Genomic DNA, 14,956 nt, shown 5'->3' with positions numbered 1-14,956 from the left:
CTACATATGTATATTTCTAAAGTTTTTGGTTCAAAATTAAAAAAGAAAATGCTCGAAGTTTGCGGCTTATAAAGCATGCTAGATTGTGTTTATTACTTAAAATGTATTTTAGAATAAAAATTTAAGTTTCAATTTCAATTATTCCACATAAACTTAATGGGGTTTTCCGACTATCCATTTTGTATATGATTCTTATTAACATTTAAAGAATACAGAAAAAATTGAAAAAAAAATTTAAAAAAATTTACAAAAAAATTTGAAAAAAAAATGTAAAAAAAAATTTAAAAAAATTAAAAAAAAATTAAAAGAAAAAATTAAAAGAAAAATTAAATTTTTTTTTTTTTAATTTGTAAATCCTATATAACAAGCCGGTGGATTGGGTCTGCAAAAAAAATTGTTCTCCCTGGTTGATATTCTAACTTATGAGCTAAAACAAAAAATTAAAACAGTATTCATTATTAATGATGTCGCTATCGAATTGACCTTTTCCAAAAAAAAAAGAAAAAAAAAACAAATCTCCAAATGTTTTGATTTGAAAAAATAAATTTTACTCACTTTGTTTTGACCTTTTCGAATTTATTAAGAGGTTACTTGGGTTTGCGGGTTTCAAAAAGTCGATTTTTTTATTGTCCTATTAAATTCTACACTATCTCTAATATATTGTCCTAAATGTTTATCCGAGTAATAGTTTCGGAGATACTTGTGCGCTCGAGGCTTGCTAGGCTAAGTGCGCCGTCTTTAAGCGCGTTTTATTCAAAGCTGTGTTGGCAAGATTTCTCAAGAACTACTCAAACGATCTTCATGACATTTTAAACAGGTCTTGTAGCTACCATTCTAAAAACTTGGACGAAAGATTTTTTTCGATTACAATTATTTGAAAAAAAAATGTCGCGAAATTTTCACTGAAATTTTAATTTTTTTGTGTAAACATGTCTGCCGAAAATCCAATTTCCAGTTTTTTTTCCTACATCCAAGTTCCAAGTTAAGGTTTTAACTAAAACACGCATCTTTTTCACTTTGGATGATCCTGTAAGGAGTTATCCTGCCTACGCATCTTTTTTCCGAGAAGTCCCCGGAAATGACCGAGTTTAAAATATTTGTTTTTTTCAAAAATTTTAGAATTTTGTGTTAATAGTGTATGTTTGTAACAATAAAAAGTTCTAATAAAATATTAAATTTTTTATATAAGAAAAAAATTTGAGAAAATCTGTTTTTTACCCGAGGAAACTCATCCAAACCCTTAAAAATACTTGAAATTGAAATTTTCCAGCATCCAGAGTGGTGCTTTAGATATACATTTCTCTAAAGCACCAGTCTCGGATTTTAGAAAATTTTTATCGAATTTCAAAGGTATCGGTAAAGCAGAATTTGAGATATCATCATAACGTGTTTAAAGTGTTATGTTTACGTTAGACTTAAGTTTCAATTATATTAATTTATTATTTATCATATATAACAATGCCAACATACTTTACTTTACATACATATGTATATACATTTTCTTATAGAAAAATCTCTTATACTGCACATTTCATACTGCCAATTAGCCTTTCATCGAAACAGCATATTATTTTCTTCTTTTGTTGTTATCCATTTATTAATTACCACTTTGCATTCCTCGATCGTTGCGATCTTCCGCATTGATCACTGTAATTAGCATTTATTGTTGACGTTCACTTTGTGCATATTTTTACCGCTTTGTGTTTTTCATTCTGAGTGAGAGAAAAAATGATCGCGACCTAGAGATTTGAAGATAATCGTTAACAACTGAAATTGAGTTGCCTAGGTCATTGCTATATATTTTGTATTTTCGTTTTTTATGCTTCATCTGTTTTGTATTTTGATTTTTTGGGCTTTTATTGTTTGTTTCAGGTTGATCGATTTAATGATATGTGTATGTCTATTTTTATCTATGTTTTGACCTTTAAAATGAAGTTCATTGTATGTATATTTAAATGGTATTCTCAAAACGTTTTGTATTTTTTTTTCATTTTATGGAGTTTTACTACTTATGCACTAACGGTGTATGTTTTCAGTAGAACTTAATACTTCCAAATCATTTGTCGTTGCTGATGTCTCCTTATGTTCCAGCGAAAAAATACGCATGTTCTCCACAAGTTTATGTAATTGTTAATCTCTAATTTTTTTCCGAAAAGCAGAAAATTCAGGCTAAAAGTAATAGGCTAAGTAAATCTACCAACAATTTCAATGTCAATTTGCCGCATAAAATCTTTTTTTAGTCAATTATTTTCACATTTTATGAGTAATTGCAAATGTTAATATTTTCTGTGTATTTTACTTATTTTGACTAAATTTTGCCAAATAAAAAAAAATGATACAAAAATATAAAAATAAATACATACTAAGTATGTAAGCAGAAATGTTGTAAATAGTTAAAAATAGCTATAAATTTATCTATTCATATGTTATTTTGCTTTCGCTTAGTATCATTTAAGTGTTATCAGTTTATTTGCAGCGCTTGTTTATGTTTCCATAATAAATTTGTATGTTGTTGTCTCATTACGCATAAACAAGTTCATTTAAATCTGACTTATCACAAAACTGAGTAAACAAGCAGTTATAATATCACTCATACGCCCCATGAAACCATGGAAAAGGCCTTAAAATTACAGCTGTGTGTATAGAAAAAAGATTTTAGCACACTAAGATCATGTACAGTTAATTAAAAAATGCGCATTTAAGAAATAATGGAAAAGCTTTTCCAATCATTCAAACATTTTTTGGGAAATACATTTTATTATTTAGTATGTATTTATCATATTTATGTATATATCACACTAAAATCATTCATTACCGTTTCTAACCTCAAAAATATATCGCACTCGTAAAAACTAAAAATTTCACTTAAACGTTAATCTGCTTAATGTTTTTTCTCTTATTTCATTCTCTTTCATTTCCATTACGTTTGGGTAAAAAGTTTACTCAGTTTTATATATATTTGAGTATGTAATTACACATATACATACATACATATATCTATATAAACACGTTTGCCTTATCATCGTTGCTCTAGTTTGACTGCCTTTCCACTGGCGTTTTCCTTGTCTACGCTTTGCCCCGTCGCACAATTGATTAACCGCACGCGCCGTTGGCGTTGTCGCTGTCATTACTCGTCATTTTCTTTCACCAATCGCGATTTTTCCATAAACATGCACACGCCACACATACAAATATGCACATTTGCTGCGTTCAAAACAAAGATTTGTATTTCTCCAGTGTCACTTCAAGCAGCAATTGCTCGCCTTCCTCTATAAGACCTATAACATACCGACATACATACATATGTACATAGATATGTGCATGATTATATATGGAGGTGCATACGTATTGGCTTTTCTTTGGCTTGCGGAAAAGTCGTACGCGAATCGCCGATCCATACAACTTACCCACTTACTTGCAGTAAAAGTTTCAAATGCCTCAATGTGTCTGTCAAAGGCGCGCATTTCTTTATATATACATACTTATCTTTGTATGAAGCTGAATGCTTGCAATAGTTGCGCTTGCTTGGTAATTTCCACTTTCAGTTGAATCATGTTATCTATGTATCTTTATGCCATGCCATCAAGTCGCCTTTCTGCATGCATGCCACCTCCCTCTCCACTTACTTTTACTCCGTGCATATTTTTCAATTGTTGTTGCTGTCGCTTTTACTCTTCGAAGCTTTATTTATTTATGGTTAACTGGGCGCTTGCATGCGCCACTACAAGTAGGATTTCTCCACAAAAACTCCAGCGAGATAAATTTCACTGTTCATAATAAAGAATGATGTTTTATGCGCCAAATAGATATATTAGATATATAGATTAACGTATTTTATGGGCAGACGGGTGCAAGTTAAATATTATTATTTATATGCATTTAAATTTTTTTTCATAAAAAAATTTGACAAATTAAAAATAAGTGTGTAATCCATTAAAATTATCATTGAGTATTCTCGTCAATCTGTTTGACGTAATGTTGATAAAAAGCTAAATTTTCCATTAAAAGCAATTTATGCTATTTGAATTTATTTTATTTTGACAGTTCTATTTATCTGTTTTTTAATTGCGTAATTGAGGGGCACACTTAGGATGGCGTAGGCGCACTTCCTTCCGTAGATCACCCATGGATCTCGAATCGAAGGAGCTTTTCACTTGAACATCATCTTCATAAGGGATCGTCTCAGTGTGAAGCCCCGAAAAATTTGTGATTTTCGCGATTTGTTTTTTTGATGTTGAGTTAATGGTCCGATTTTTTTATAAATAAATACATTCATGCATTCATACAATACTCTTCTTTTGAGAGTGGAAACCGTTTTGAAAAACACCATTCTGAGAAAAACGCGTTTAAAGATTGGTGTCGCTATATCAAGCACTCTGTTCCCTTTCTACAAGAAACGAAATTTAACTCTCGATTTCAAAATTTCAGAGCATGTTTATTACGGTGTATACTATCCGATAATCCAAAAAACAAAAAATAGATTTCTCGAAAATTTCACACTGAGACGATCCCTTAAGAACGTCATAGCCTAATCTGTCGTTGAATTTTTATTCGCTATTCATGGCATCGTAGAGCTCATACAGTTCAATATTCACCGCTCACTCGGACGGCTCCAAAGACCTTGCGGAAGACAGTTCTTTCGAATGATCCAAGTGCTTTCTCATCTCGGTTCGTCATCGTTCATGTTTTTGCGCCGTAAAATAGGACGGGAGTAATGACAGACTTATAAAGCGTAATTTTGTTCTCGATTACCTACCGATCGCAAAAAAGCACTTTTTGGCAAGAGTTATTCTGAACTTTATATCCTGGCTTAGATTTTTGCTGGAATTTAGGCTGGCTCCGATATTGACAAAATGGCAGCCCTGTTTTTTTTTTTTTATAAAAATAGAGTTAAACTGATTAACCTGTTTGAACTGAGCGGCTACACTTCAGAAGGCTCTAACTAAAAAAAATATTTGAGAGATCGTTTTAAGGGGCTATACCAGTGTGACAATTCCAAAAAATCGATTTTTTTTTTGCTTTTTCGATGGTTTATATTTTCAAAAATATTCTGTGAAATCGGCAAGGTCGTATGTTGAATAGCTTTGGGATGGTAGCGTTCTAAAGAACGACCGCTCGTAGGTATAAGTCGGATAGTTGCAACATTAAACACGTTTTTCGCAACGAAATTTTTCAAAATTGCTGATATCTTAACTCAACTAGAATTGGCAAAATTAAACTGAGTATTTTTGAATATATTTACTATACAATGACCTACGATATTTTTGATTAGCTGAAATTGTCAATATGACATTGAGAAAACGACCATTTTTACCCCAAAAAAATAACGATTTTTTTTTTCAAAATTGCGCCATTTTGTTAATTTTTGATATTTTTCAAAGATTGTAGATCATTGTATAGGAAATATCTTTAATTTTAATAAACTTTTTGAATTTTTTTGTTTCAGCTACTCATTCGACCGGAATCATGTCAGCAGTTGGGGCACTTTTTTTTGGCACCTCCGAAGAAAGCACATAACTGCGTTATTTTTTCAAAATTTTTGTAAAAAAAAATCTTAAAATATAGCTGAAAATATACCTTATTACGTCCAAAGAAGTTCGAAACATTCAAACGAGTACTTTCTTTTAAAAAAATTCACGAAAATCGCCTAATTTTTCATGCGTCACACTGGTATAGTCCCTTAAAGATACATTCTATCGAAACCTTCTTCTTTATTGGCGAAATGGGAATCAGAATTATTTATTAGTTAAAAAATCATTATTATTATTTGACAATTACCTTAAAAATCATATGCATTATGCTTGCAGCATGCTTCTCCATCATATCCATCGGCCCCTTTTAAAATCACAACCTTGAAATCAGCTGACATATCAATGACATTTTTGCTAACAGTAACTGCTATCAGCGAGCGTACAGCTGTCAATCTAGTTTTGACAGTCTGTACAGTTTTGACTTTTAATTAAGAGTACATGTTTTTTAACGGTATATTCAACTTTTCAATTTGCGAAAGTACGCCAAGCATTTTTTACAAACATTAACGATGTCGTTTAATAAAATAGCATGAATATAAAAAATATAAAAAAGTTGATGAACTTAAAGCCATTTAACAAAATTAAAGTTGTATTAAAATATTGTAACAAATTTAGAAATGTCTGTCTTATTTAAATATTTTTTTTTAAATAGTATATTTTATTTAATTAATATTAAATATTATTCATGTATTTTTTATATTAAATTTTTTGCCAAAAACTGTTTTATTAAGAGTTCGTATGCTTGTAAACCGTTGAAATTGAATTGCAAAACCCTACAAGCGAATAAATTCTGACTGTATGCTTATATACTATATTCTCATATCTGTACATAAATACATACATATGTACATATGCACATTCTGCAGTCAAAATTGCGCCGATAATGTCAATTAATTTGCGCCATATCAGCGCATGAATCCGTCGTCTGCCACTGCGCCTGAAACGAAGTCAGGCTCTTCAATATCCAACTTTACTGGCTGATATCTTCATGTTGCGCCAATAAATTCAACAACAATTAAATATTGCCAATGAATCAGTTCATTTGTCCAAACGCTCGTGGATCCGCTTCACTTACAAGCGAGTGCATAATTGACTCTTTCCGTGGTTGGCGGCAGGAAACGTAAACAATTTACTCTCCTCTTTACATATAATATAAGTATACCAATTATAACTGCCGTAAGTTTATAGCCATAATTAATTTATGCCAATGTTGTGAAAAATCAATTCGTAGGCATTTACCCAGAGCATCGCTTTTGCCATGCATCATTGCTTCCCTGGCGCATTAAACGTTATCTCTGCAACATAAGTCAAATATTTCCATGAAACTTTCCCGTTCCTTTTGTTCGTACCTCCACGTTTATGTAACGCTTGGCTTTTCATGTAATATTAAGCTCTGACATATTGCACTGTATCCTTTTACCTATTGAGATATCCTTTGTGTGTTTCACTCGTTAACTTCTTCATTGCTTTTATTTTTCCTCGAATGCGTAATACAGTTTATCTTGCATTCGGATCATTTTATGCACACAGTTATGAGGTGTCAGTGAAAAGGCTCAGATTATAAATCACACACATAAGAAACACATTCCAGAGTTGTAAGGGGTTATATCCACTGGCGCATCAAAAAAAATTTATTTTTGGTCATTTATTTAATAAATAAAAATATGCATTTATGCAACTTCATTTGCTTTCATAATTCTTTATTATAAAAAAATTTTGATTTTCCTTGTTCATAAAGGATCTCTAGGAGGACTTAAGGTCTAGGAGGACCTTCGAATAAAAGTGTCTGACGGTGAGCAAGATTTTTCTCTTAAAATTATCTGAAACCCAAAAGCCAAAAAAAAATATTATAACAAAAGATTGATACAGGGAATGCTCGGAGTGGTCAAACTTTTGATTTTTGACAAACTGATGGCTTTCCAAAACATTTTTTTGTAAAAATTTAACTTTTCAGAGTGGCTTATTAATTATTTATTTTCAAAATCTTATTCCATCGATCATTACCTGAGAAATATATTTAAGAAGGTCGTGTGAAAATTTCAAGCCGATCGGTTCAGAAATTTTTCGCACCGACTCTGCAAATCGCATTTCGAGAAAAACATGTTTTAAATTCTGGGAGTATACTTAGTTAATAATACTAAAATGTAATACTATTTGACGGATCAACCTCAAATTTTCGGAAAATTCGTCATTAAAGCCAAAAAAAAGAGCACCAGTTGTCAAAAATCCCTTAAGGACCAGATGAGTAGCTTTTTTATTTATTATTTTTTTTATTTTTTTTTAATTTTATAATTTATTTTTTTTAATTTTTTTTTTTAATTTTATAATTTTTTTTTTTTTTTTAATTTTTTAATTTTTTTTTTAATTAATTTTTTTTTAAATTTTTTTTTAAGTTTTAATTTTTTTTTGATTTTTAAATTTATTTTGTTTTTAATTTATTTTTTTTTTAATTTTTTAATTTATTTTTTTTTAATTTTTTAATTTAATTAAAATTATTATTTTACTTAATGTACCGCATTATTTTTTTTGTATTCTCTGTTGATTATTTTCTCATTATGCTCTCAGCTTTTTTTCCTTGTCCTAACCGCCTCATTATCTCTCTTCAGTGAGTTATCTTATGATTATTTATCTTTTCTGTTGTCATGGAAATTCAGCTGAGTGTATAAAATCTATTTTTTTTGCATTATTTTTTGCATTGCCTTCATTGCTAACGACAATATAATATTCTTAACTCATTTCGCAACTCAATACTCTATGCAGTCTCTGCCAGTGTCATTTGCATTCCCCGCCCGCTGAGCTGCCGTTGTGCGCCCCCAATCATAACGCCGTGTTGTTTCTCTAGTTTATTTTGCGGTTAGCGGCTTGTGATACCCCGCTCATTTTCCTACCACTTACGAATCATATACATACATATTTCACATTTATTATGCAACCACAACCGCACACACTCGCACTTTGATGTTGGGTGAAAAAGTCTTGTGTTCGTCGTTAGTCGCTGGTTTTTACAAAGACAATGCGCGATTTAGCTTTGAATTGAAAGCGAAACAAGTAAATATGGGTGCGAAAAAGAAAGGAAGTAGCACATGGTAAAAAGTAGAAAAAAAACAATAATAAACATACGGAAAATGAATGAATTTGTTGCAGGCAGTTGACTTTCCATTGAAATTTCATGAAAGTGCGTACATTTTTAGATGGAAATGGAAACGAATTGCATTGACGCAGGTCGGAAAATGCACTCGAGTGTTAAAGAAAACAGCGCACAGTGCGGCCATAGAAGCGAAAGAAACGTGTAAGATAGCAGCAATAGAGAGAGAGAGAGAGAGGCGCTGGCGGTGGCTGCAGACTTGGCAAAGTTAATGGTTGCATTTTCCAAGTAAAAGCATAAATCAACGTTTGCTGGCTTCGCAATAGAAAATGCATTTGGAAAATTCGACGTAATACGCCGTTAGTCTTTGAAGTGTGTTTGTTGTGCCGCAATTGCTTTCGCTACAAGAGACTTGCAAGCGCTGCGGTAGTTTGTAGAAATGCTGTTATTTAGATATACTATCGAGAAATATTTGGAGCAATGAGATAAACATGAAAATGCTTTTCTCCAAAAAGAAACAAGTTGAGTTAAACGCACCAATATTAAGATTTTAAAGTTAAATTGACTGCATTAAATCGACGGTGACCGAAATACATACATATGTACATCAAAAAAAATATCTAATAAATTTAGGAGAGGGAAACATCGGATACCCTATAAAATATATATATATATGTAATTTAAATTCCCCGGGTAACTGATATTAAAAAAAAATCTATTTTGGAAAAGGTTTACGGTGATTAAGATTTATCAAAAAACAAGTCTACGAGTAGTACAAAGCCTTCAAAGATGGTCGAGAGATCGTAGAAACCGACCTTCGACACCTTTAACTGATGAAAATAGTAAAAAAGTGTAGGATATGTTGGTTGAAAAACGTCAAGCAAGTATAGAGAGATGGCAAGAGAGCCCGACATCTCTCGCGAGTCCATTCGAATGATTTTTGTGGATATTTTGAATATGAAACGTGTTCTTGCCCGACTCGTTCTGATGAAGCTGAATTTTTTTAAAAAAGAGTACCGTAAACAGGCCCCTTTGAACATGCTTGATCGCACGAATTCCGATCCCACATTGTTTGGGTTTATGAGCTTGACTTGCAAGAAAATCAACAATCATTGAGATGGAGGATGGATGGAACAAATTTGATCTGATGAGGATTACTTTGAAGGTCACAAAATAAATATTGATGAATAGTTAAATATTTTGTGTTTTATTTACAATTTCCGGGTACTTTTTTGTCACAATCTATAAATTATCAGCGTAACGAGATGAGTAAATTTTCCTATGCCCGAACTACGCGGACTAGTCCTTCAGGTATTGATATACAATTTTACGTCCTTTTTGAATGCTTTTATTCACAAGAAACTCCTGATTTGTCGTCCAATATCAGATCACTATAGTAAAAAGCTGTCATCAAGTCCTTGTAAGGGGAAACTTTTGTATTTGACGAAGTATCTTCACAAAATTTGGTTCTCTAAGGCAACGCTACAAACTCCGAACGAAAATTTAGATCGAATAACTAGATCATAAAGCAACATACAAGCTGACCCGTCAAAATCAAGCTCTTTACTTTTTATTTGTGACGGTTATTAATTTTTTTTTGTCGAAATTCTAGTTTAGCCCTGTTATTGTTTATTAAAATTGTTCTATGAACCTTAATAATTAAAATAATACTAAATACAATTTCACTTTAAATTTTATTTTCATAGAAATTTCATTTCTAATTCAGTAATTACCATAAAGACAATAATTAACTTATAATTTTAGGGATTAAATTAACAAATTTCAAATGTGCCCACATTAAGCTCATTTATTCCCTAACCACATTACTGCACATTATCATTTCCATTATATTAGAAATTCAATTAAATTGCGCAAATTTCAGGCATTTATTATAATATCCGTTTAAACCTTTCACACCCCACGTCTAAAATGTGTAAATGCCGTGACAAAGCAAAAACAACGAAACTAAGAATAATTCTAACGCTAAAGTTGTGAAATCCTCCACAGGTCAGCGAACTTTGACTCAGCACTCACCTCAGCTCCAACTCACGGCTTAACACGAATCAACTCATCTTGGTGGCGCACAGCTGCCACCTCAGCCGGTTGGGCGATCATACCCACGCAATTGAATTTAACTCGCTCACACACGCCGCTCGTCGTTCGCGGTTCGCAGTTCGCCATTCACCGTTCGCTTGCTCATTCGTTAATCTGCCTGCCGGCGAAAGGCTGCAAAAGTCATTAGTGACGCGCATTCTCGCTGCTGCGTTCGGGGCCAATGTCAACAGCAACGGCAGCTGGCGGTGTGTGGGCGGCAAGCATTGACATAGGTTATGTCGATGGTGGCAGCGCTGGCTGCTGGCTCGCCGCACTCGCTGTAGGCTTGCTGACATTTTCCACTGAGCGCATCGGTGTCCCGGCGAAGTCCCATTTGAAATTATTTATGAAACTGTTGAGTGTTGCAAATAATTAAAATGAGACAACGTCAATGAGCGTGCAACGGGAGCGGGGCAGCGTTTGTGGTTGTGCTGTGCGGACAGGGCGTGGCAGTGTGTGTCAATCTGCGGTCACAACTTTTGCGAAATTGCGTACATTTTATTCGTTTTTTTTTTTGAAACCATATTTCCATTTTCACACGTTTATTGCAATGTAAAATTTGAAAAGTTTGCCTTTTATATTGAATACCAGCATTACTTATATTTGAAATACTATAACGGTACTAAAGTGCAAACAAGTTTTATTGGTAAATTTTTAAATTATTTTTTTCTGCTTTTCTCTTTAAACCAAATTTATTTAATTTTGAAACTATATTTTCAAAAGTCATTTCTCATAAAATTATATTTTTCCATTTTTCTCTTTCAATTGCAGGTTGGTACTTCTAATATTTTTATTATCATTGCTTCAGTGCTTTCCACTTGCTTGATTCTTCAACAACAACAGATGATTACAATAATTTCACAAATTGTACATATCTACCCATACAAAGATACAAAGTCGTAGTTTGCATGTGTGTTTGTTCGTCTGCAATCTTGGTCAGTCGTACAGGTAAGCCACAATTTGCATGGATATTCCCAGTCACTTGACTTATTGCTACACAAGAGAATATTTGAAAGATAAAATTGCATTCTTCACGAACAACAACAATATATTATTATTTACCAGCTACTGTCTCGATGCATGTCCATACATATTCATTTGCATACAATTTCATTGTGTTCTAGCATTTGCCCGCCTCTCGCTCGGCAGTTTCACCGCTTCCTTGCACACTGGCAAGTGTATCCGGGCAAGCTGACGGCCGGACGAGTGAGCGATACTGAAGATTTCGCCAAAGGTAGACGAAGACCGACGAGCCAAACAGAAGCATGTTCGGTGATGTGTGGCCAAAGTGACTTGACTGATAGTTTCCACCGGGAGACTGACTCGTAGTCTGGCTTAGAGAGCTCACGTGTATATGTAGGTAGATGGATGGGTGTAGCGGTGGCACAGTGACAGGCGGAACAAATTGCATTCTTTGCCACATTCACTGCTATTATCATCACAATTACTTTTATGAAATTTGTATTTTATCGTGATATGTGGCTTGGCAGTCAGTAATTGTTGTGCCAAGACGGTGCAGAGTGTTGTCTTGCCACATGAAGAAACCGTATATATCATGAAATCAGATATGAACGTTGGGACTAATTGCGCTTATATCAGTTTGTCGACTTTCATTACTTTCTATAATTGTGTTTTTAGCTTTAATAGTTCTTATAATTGCCGATTTAAATTTCTAATTTTAGTGTCTTATCTTGAAAATCGTATAATACATACATACATTATATAATTAGCATCCTTAATTGACAGTTTTTGTCCAAATATAAAATAAATTTGAATATGGCAGCACTCGTCATTTTTTATCAAACGTGAAATTGATCTAAAATTTGGTTTTATTATTTAGTGGCAACCCTTTCCAGTGTGACAGATTTCCAAATCGTAAATTCATAGATAGGTTAGGTAAATATTTAGGCTGATCTCTCGTGAGATCGCGAATGATGCTATTTGGACAGCTAAAGACTCTTGTCCGTTGTGATTCTTAAAACTCCCAGGGTTGCATCCAAAAGACTGTCGTGTATTGACAAAAGGCCCAGAGCCAACTACATATTTATTGATAATAATATCGGTTCCATCCAATTCGCCGGGTTCGTAAAAAGTATGACATCTGAGATGCTTCAACCTTAGTCGGCGAAAGCTGCACAGTGGAGAAGCAAATTTCTAGTTGTTATCACCTTCCTTCCTCATTTCAGCCTTGACAAGTTGCATACTTCAACATTTTTAGTTTCACCGCTTGAGTGTCAATATGACAGTATCCTGTTGGGACGCGTATTATTGCGGCGATGTGAACTTTGCTAAGAGCTAGACGGTCAATAACCCTTTTAGGTTCCACTCTGGACCAAACGGCTTTCGCAACTCTGGTTGCTGACCAAGGCTTACTGAACTCGCTCGAGCCCATAAATTCAGCGCCCGAATACACGAAGGCAGGGAAACACCTCCCGTTCCCATCTAGATGGAATTTGGACATTGGTGGTTCAAAGGTATAATTCGAAACTTTGACCCATTAACTTATATTTAACGCTGAAAGTTGGCAACTCTATTTAAAAACAAGAAAAAACGTTAACTTCGGCTGCACCGAAGCTAATATACCCTTCACAGGTGCATTTCTTTTAGTAACTATGTGTTCAGTTTGTATGGAAGCTATATGCTATAGTAATCCGATCTGAACAATTTTTTCGGAGATTACGTTATTACCTTAAGCAGTAATCCATGCCAAATTTCGTGAAGATACCACGTCAAATGCGAAAGTTTTCCATACATGCCCTTGATTCCGATCGTTCGGTTTGTATGGCAGCTATATGCTATAGTAAGCCGATCTGAACAATTTCTTCGGAGATTACAGTGTTGCCTTAGAAAATAATCTATACCAAATTTGGTGCAGATACATTGTCAAATGTGAAAGTTTTCCATACATAAACTTGATTCCGATCGTTCAGTTTATATGGCAGCTGTATGTTGTAGTGGTCCGATATCGGCAGTTCCGACAAATAAGCAGCTTCTTGAAGAGAAAATGACGTTTGCAAAATTTCAAAACGATATCTTAAAAACTGAGGGACTAGTTCGTATATATACAGACAGACATACGGACAGACAGACAGACGGACATGGCTAAATCGACTCAGCTCGACATACTGATCATTTGTATATATATACTTGATAGGGTCTCCGACCCTTCCTTCTGGGTGTTACAAACTTCGTGACAAACTTAATATACCCGGTTCAGGGTATAATTAAATATATAATTAATGAGTCCTAACAATGCGTTATTGAATTGAGCATTTTTGGGAAACTAAAATTTGAAAAAAAGTTCTATATATGAATTCCTTACTTAAAAGTAGTATTTTTTAATCCTGCTTCACATCACTCACTTCTGATCAATCGGAGATCCTATATCTCAAAGCTTCAGATACAGCTAGATAGAAAAAAATTCGTATCATTATAAAGCCTTTATGAAAAAAATACTAACATGTAGCAAATATTTTTCAAAACATCTAAAATGTCGAAGCTCACGCGCCTCTCAGCTTATTTCTGCTTTTTTCTATGAATAAACGTGTATGTCAACAGTTTAATGCAATAAAATCTACGCAGTGGCATTTAAAGAAAAATAAAATAGAAACTAAATTGTTCAACATTGAAAGCAAACATTGAATTCGTGAAGCCAAAAGCGAGCCAACAACTTGTTCAAAGTTTTCAAGTGCAACTGCACCGTCAACATCCACAACAACTGCAACAACAAGCAACAGCTGCAGGCTGTCTGCAGTGCCAGTGCAGCATCCGACCGTTAACGAGCTGTGCCGACTCGCAGCTGTTTGCCATGAAATGCGCCGCTCTATTGCAATGCTGCCCACACACACACACACACATACACGAAGTTCAACAACTGCAACAATAAGAGCAACAAAATTAATATGAAAACATTGAAAGTATTGTATGGATAAAGCCTAAACTGCATAATGTGCACCGCCATGAACTTTTGTTGTGAGTTCGGAATATTCAGTTTTGTTTGCAACTTTTGCGCTTTTCAACTAGTTCTGCAACCTCAATGCATGCGCTTGCTACAATGCAACGCCGTCGATGCTGTGGCAATGAATAAATGGCTTTTCAGCAATTTATGTATGTGCCTTGAAATTCGTAATTTTAATATTCCATTCATACATTTATTATTTAGCGTGAATATGAAAATTCTCCGATCAGCACAAAGTTGGCTGCTGTTGAAATTTTTTTTGTTTTAATGGGTATTTATTGGGCGATT

The 14,956-nt window shown here is 33.7% G+C and overlaps 1 protein-coding gene across 2 annotated transcripts in view; it reads left to right on the top strand.

The window, feature by feature from the left end:
* The window catches only part of LOC126763040 (phosphatidylinositol 4-kinase beta), a 146,653-nt gene that overhangs the window by 38,249 nt on the left and 93,448 nt on the right, over nt 1-14,956 (top strand). The window contains exon 1 of one of the 2 annotated variants that reach the window (XM_050480209.1): nt 11,504-11,658. The exons of the other annotated variant lie outside the window; for it this stretch is intronic. The gene's annotated coding sequence lies outside the window, so the exon portion shown is untranslated. Of the gene's footprint in view, nt 1-11,503; nt 11,659-14,956 lie in introns of those variants that run through there. 2 annotated transcript variants of the gene reach the window in all.

This window comes from Bactrocera neohumeralis, chromosome 6 (genome assembly GCF_024586455.1).
Source record: "Bactrocera neohumeralis isolate Rockhampton chromosome 6, APGP_CSIRO_Bneo_wtdbg2-racon-allhic-juicebox.fasta_v2, whole genome shotgun sequence".
Taxonomy (NCBI): domain Eukaryota; kingdom Metazoa; phylum Arthropoda; class Insecta; order Diptera; family Tephritidae; genus Bactrocera; species Bactrocera neohumeralis.
The sequence above is the reverse complement of the archived record's forward strand: the minus strand, read 5'-3'. Positions and strand labels throughout refer to the sequence as shown.